Genomic DNA, 6353 nt, shown 5'->3' on the forward strand with positions numbered 1-6353 from the left:
ATTGATGTATGGTTTGTTAGGATAGGACAATATTTGGTCGAGATACAACTATTTGAAAATCTGAAATGCCTTTAAAGTTGTCCAAATTAAGTTCTTAGCAATGCATATTACTACTTAAAATTTAAGTTTTGATATATTTACGGTAGGAAATTTACAAAGTATCTTCATGGAACATGATCTTTACTTAATATCCTAATGATTTTTGGCATAAAAGAAAAATCGATAATTTTGACCCATACAATGTTTTGTTGGCTATTGCTACAAATATACCCCAGCGACTTAAGACTGCTTTTGTTCTCCAGGGTCACAAATGTGCAGAGCGGCGGTAAGCGAGGACTGGAATTGAGAACCACTGCTGTAGAAACTTGCAGGCAGGTGTGTTGAGGTCATTTGGAGATAAACTCTGCAGGACACCGGCCCTCCAGGACTGAGTTTGGAGACCCCTGCTCTATAGCATCACTGTTGAAGAGTAATTAGCTGGTAAAGTGGATTTACTTATTGTAGAGTTGACGAGAGTTATAGTAAGTCATAAATGTCAGTAGACCGGGAAGATTTTAAGATTTATAGTGTGCGAATAATCAAGCATTGACAATAATCAGTCGTATTGGTGGCACCAAGGGGCCCCCAAATAAAATTTTGCTTAGGGCCCCATAAAGGCTCGGGCTAGCCCTGCATGCACCTATGTACTTGATACTTTGTATTTAACCCACAGCCATTTGAAATATGCCTCTAAAGTTCTTACATTAGTGCACAGTCCATAGCGCGCACAGGTGAAACGTCTTAAAGCAGCTGACGGTCTATGTATGTGTGTTATGGGGAAAATAACTGTGTTCTTGGCGGCATCACTCAGAAAGCTGTGTAAACCGTAATATGTGCTTGCATTGCAGCGTTTCCCCCGACTGCAGTCACTCAAACCGCTGAGCCCCTGAGAGCCGAGCACAGGCATCAGAGCTAACGCACACTACAGACACAGCCATCTGGATCCATCATCATCACCATCACAATGGCTGTCAGTCAGTGATCTGAGTTCAGTGCTGGGTGTAGAAAAGGTTAGATTACAGGAATTTTACTGTGTGCACCTCTTTTTTTTTAGATTAGCAGGGTTTAGCTTTTGTGATCACTGCTTCCCTAAACTGAGACGGCTATAAATGCTCCATAAGTTAGATCAGTGGTTCCCAACCCTGGTCCTGGAGGCACCCCAACACTGCACGTTTTGCATGTCTACTTAATCAAAAACACCTGATTCAGGTCATCAGCTCATTAGTAGAGAATTCAAGACCTAAAATTGGTGTGTCAGAGAAAGGAGACATGCAAAATGTGCAGTGTTGGGGTGCCTCCAGGACCAGGGTTGGGAACCACTGAGTTAGATTATAAACATTCATAGTGAGTATCCATGCTGCATTTGCTAACATGTCCTTGAGATCTACACTTTTAAAAAATAAAGGTTCTCTACTGACATTTATATTTCAGTGAAGAACCTTTTTAACATTCATGGAATCTTTCTTTACAGTGGAATAAAGTTTATTTGGATTAATGTTCTTCACTCTTAAAAATGGTACTTCTATGAACTGTTCACTGAAAGGATATTTTGGAGCCTTTATTTTTAAGAATATAAGATAGATGTCGGATCCAGGTCAAATAAGACTTAAAGGGTTAGTTCACCCAAAAATTAAAATTCTGTCACCATTTACTCACCCTCAAGTTGTTTCAAACCCATTAGACCCATAGTTCATTTCGAAATGGAGCTAGAGAGATTTCTGTTCCATTCCACCTAAACGTTGATGCTTCAAAACGTTCATAAAGACATTGTAAAAGTAATCCATATGACTCAAGTGTTTTCTTCTGAAGAAACACGATTGCTTTAAATTATGAATTTCAATGTAATTTAGGATATTATTCACATGTAAACATTGGTTGATGCACATAGCTCATCAAATCTGGTCAATGGAATCTAAACCACACATGTGTGAGAACAAACCTCATTTGTTCTTGTGCGTCAAGCAAGTACGGTTGAGCTTCCATTACCATAGTTAATTTGCTCTATGCATGTTTATATGTAAATAAAAACATAAATTAAGTCTGTTCATCATATGAAATAATTGTGTCTCTCCAGAAGATCTGGATGAAACCACTCGATTCATATGGATTACAATGTGTTTATACATTTTTTGAATTGTGAAATTTTTGGTGCTATTGGAGTGGCATGGTGGAGTAATTGGTGGAGTAATTGATGACAATTTTAATTTTGGTGTGAACTAACCCTTTAAGCCTGCTTTTGATTACCACAGGAAATCATTTCAAATTGTTGAGGGGAAAAAAATCACATAATTGCACTTGCAATAGAAGCCTAAGAGGCCAGAACTGCTTCCGTTGTAAGAGTAGTACTGTAAATACACTTCCTGTTCGTTTATATAAACCGCATATAGATCCGGAATTTTCCTATGAGAAGGTGTTTTGTGCAGTAGAGTTCTGGATACTGTATATGTTGAGTAGGATATTCCAGTGACAGCAGTGTTTCCCTCTGTAATTATGATGGACTGGAGGTTTCAATCTGGCTTTTTGGGGCTCCGGTTACACTTGTTGGCACGTCAACGCAGTGGTTCCCAACCCTGGTCCTGGAGGCACCCCAACACTGCACGTTTTGCATGTCTACTTAATCAAACACACCTGATTCAGGTCATCAGCTCATTAGTAGAGAATTCAAGACCTAAAATGGGTGTGTCAGAGAAAGGAGACATGCAAAATGTGCAGTGTTGGGGTGCCTCCAGGACCAGGGTTGGGAACCACTGAGTTAGATTATAAACATTCATAGTGAGTATCCATGCTGCATTTGCTAACATGTCCTTGAGATCTACACTTTTAAAAAATAAAGGTTCTCTACTGACATTTATATTTCAGTGAAGAACCTTTTTAACATTCATGGAATCTTTCTTTACAGTGGAATAAAGTTTATTTGGATTAATGTTCTTCACTCTTAAAAATGGTACTTCTATGAACTGTTCACTGAAAGGATATTTTGGAGCCTTTATTTTTAAGAATATAAGATAGATGTCGGATCCAGGTCAAATAAGACTTAAAGGGTTAGTTCACCCAAAAATTAAAATTCTGTCACCATTTACTCCCCCTCAAGTTGTTTCAAACCCATTAGACCCATAGTTCATTTCGAAATGGAGCTAGAGAGATTTCTGTTCCATTCCACCTAAACGTTGATGCTTCAAAACGTTCATAAAGACATTGTAAAAGTAATCCATATGACTCAAGTGTTTTCTTCTGAAGAAACACGATTGCCTTAAATTATGAATTTCAATGTAATTTAGGATATTATTCACATGTAAACATTGGTTGATGCACATAGCTCATCAAATCTGGTCAATGGAATCTAAACCACACATGTGTGAGAACAAACCTCATTTGTTCTTGTGCGTCAAGCAAGTACGGTTGAGCTTCCATTACCATAGTTAATTTGCTCTATGCATGTTTATATGTAAATAAAAACATAAATTAAGTCTGTTCATCATATGAAATAATTGTGTCTCTCCAGAAGATCTGGATGAAACCACTCGATTCATATGGATTACAATGTGTTTATACATTTTTTGAATTGTGAAATTTTTGGTGCTATTGGAGTGGCATGGTGGAGTAATTGGTGGAGTAATTGATGACAATTTTAATTTTGGTGTGAACTAACCCTTTAAGCCTGCTTTTGATTACCACAGGAAATCATTTCAAATTGTTGAGGGGAAAAAAATCACATAATTGCACTTGCAATAGAAGCCTAAGAGGCCAGAACTGCTTCCGTTGTAAGAGTAGTACTGTAAATACACTTCCTGTTCGTTTATATAAACCGCATATAGATCCGGAATTTTCCTATGAGAAGGTGTTTTGTGCAGTAGAGTTCTGGATACTGTATATGTTGAGTAGGATATTCCAGTGACAGCAGTGTTTCCCTCTGTAATTATGATGGACTGGAGGTTTCAATCTGGCTTTTTGGGGCTCCGGTTACACTTGTTGGCACGTCAACTCCGCGCCTCTCGTTACCTGGTGGCGCCTCCGTATCCCTGGCCTGAGACAGCGCGGAGCGGTTGGAACTCATCCCAGCCGTCCGCAGCAGCCTTACAAACCTGATACCTCTCCTTCGGAATCCCAGCGTCTCAGTCCCAGAATTCCCAGGGGGCGGGAGAGACAGACATGCCTACCCCCCCCCCCATCCTTATCGTGTTCCCAGACCATTGTCTCCCTGTGTGCGTCCTCTTATGCCTGAGGGACAGCAGTTCTCCTCAAACTCACGTTCCAGGCCGCTCTTATTCTGCCTTAATTGAGACCTTCTTTAGATACCCTTTGACATGCTGACAGGCCAAACCCAAACACGGTTAAAGAAACCAGGTTTGACATCTTTTAATAGCGTGTGCCAACAGAAGACTGATTGCGGTGGGGGGGATCAGGTGGGCAGGTTGGGCTGTAAACCTGAGCGCTCTGATGTGTTTGTGTGTGTAACAAAGCAAGGGTCTCTAGGGGCTTGTGGCAAAGCGTCACGCTATGCAAACACACACAAACACACACGCACCTCACTCTACTTCAGACAGGTGTTTCTCCTGCTTAAGATTCACTTTAGATTTAAACACCTGATTGTTTTTATCATAGCAGTCCATCCTTGAGATGATTTCTTTAACACCTCATACAGGATCAAAAGGGTCTTTATTTAAGTATTTAAACAGACTTCAATCATATTAACCCATATTTAGATTATTAGTGGTGTTTGCTAGACACGCATCATTACTGTTTAACTTCGATCACGTGTGCCTTGATATCCAATCACATAACAGTTTTGATGTCAGCGAATTTCTTTCAGAGTCGTGTGACAGCCAATCACTCTTTGCGGATACCATAGTAATGAGTGAGATCTGTGATAAACTGTATTGTTTTGGTTTTTTTTGGGTGTAAACTCTAAAATCCGAAACAATTGTTTGATGGCAAACATGCTGAGTGTCACGCCCATGGACTGCCCCTGTGTTCCTGTCTTGTGTGCCTTTGTCCCCATGTGCTCCCTGTGACCTAGTTTCTCCCTCGTGTTGATTGTGTTCATTGATTTCAGGTGTGTCTTGTCATTAGTCCCTTGTTATCCTGTGTATTTAAGCCCCAGCCGGTTCAGTCTGTGTTTGCCAGGTCTTAATGTCGCGTTCGTGTGTGTCTGCTGTTTCCAAGTGTAGATTCCCCTTTGTTGTGGATATTAATAAAGACTGTTTGTTTGATCCTCGTCTCCGTCGTCTGTCCGACACAGAGTGCTGACATTGAGGATTAGTCTGTTGACTGTTGATTCATTAAATGATAAGCTATTTTTCCGCAAAAGCAGTGTATTCACCGTAGTAAGCCTCTCCTCCATTGACATCCATTTTTTTAAAACGGCCTCTGGTTTCCTTCCCTGCGTACCACATACATTTTTTTTGCTAACCTTGGAGGCTTGCCTTAAAGCAGAGTTGTATTGAGGCCAGAATACACTATACAACTTTCACCCAGATTGTCTCAATTTGCAATCTGGAATAGTCAAAGCCAGTCTGCAGATTTTCAGCATTCAGAATTGCCAGATTTCACAGAAAGTCTTGCTGTGTATGAGCTTCAAACTATGATTCCATCCAGTCAAGAGGATATCAGACATAGTTGATATTTTGAGCCGGTTCTAAAACACATTGTTTTCATTGCTCATGTCTCCTAGCAACAAGGCACATGTTTCTGTGTGTGTTTTTGTTGTTTTCGAAATGACTTGAAAGTCAAGTCAAAGTAAATTACAAAAAGGTAGTGTGTGATCCTCAGCTGTTTAGTGTGTGATGCCTAGTGTTTTAAAATATATTGCTTAAGGCTGGAATATAGTTGTGCACTGTATTCCAGCCTTTTAGCAACCACATAACAACATTCATTCAAATGCCTCATTCATTCATTCATTCATTCAAATGCCTCATTCATTCATTCATTCAAATGCCTCATTCATTCATTCATTCATTCATTCAAATGCCTCATTTATTAATTCATTAATTAATTCATTCAAATGCCTTATTCATTCATTCATTCATTCATTCAAATGCCTCATTCATTCATTCATTCAACTGCCTTATTCATTCATTCATTCATTCAAATGTATTATTCATTCATTCATTAATTCATTCATTCATTCAAATGCCTTATTCATTCATTCATTCATTCATTCAAATGCCTTATTCATTTGTTCATTCATTCATTCATTCAAATGCCTTATTCATTCATTCATTCATTCATTCAAATGCCTCATTCATTCATTCATTCAACTGCCTTATTCATTCATTCATTCATTCAAATGTATTATTCATTCATTCATTCATTCA

This window comes from Sinocyclocheilus rhinocerous, unplaced genomic scaffold, assembly GCF_001515625.1.
Source record: "Sinocyclocheilus rhinocerous isolate Xijiao unplaced genomic scaffold, SAMN03320098_v1.1 scaffold887, whole genome shotgun sequence".
Lineage (NCBI taxonomy): Eukaryota > Metazoa > Chordata > Actinopteri > Cypriniformes > Cyprinidae > Sinocyclocheilus > Sinocyclocheilus rhinocerous.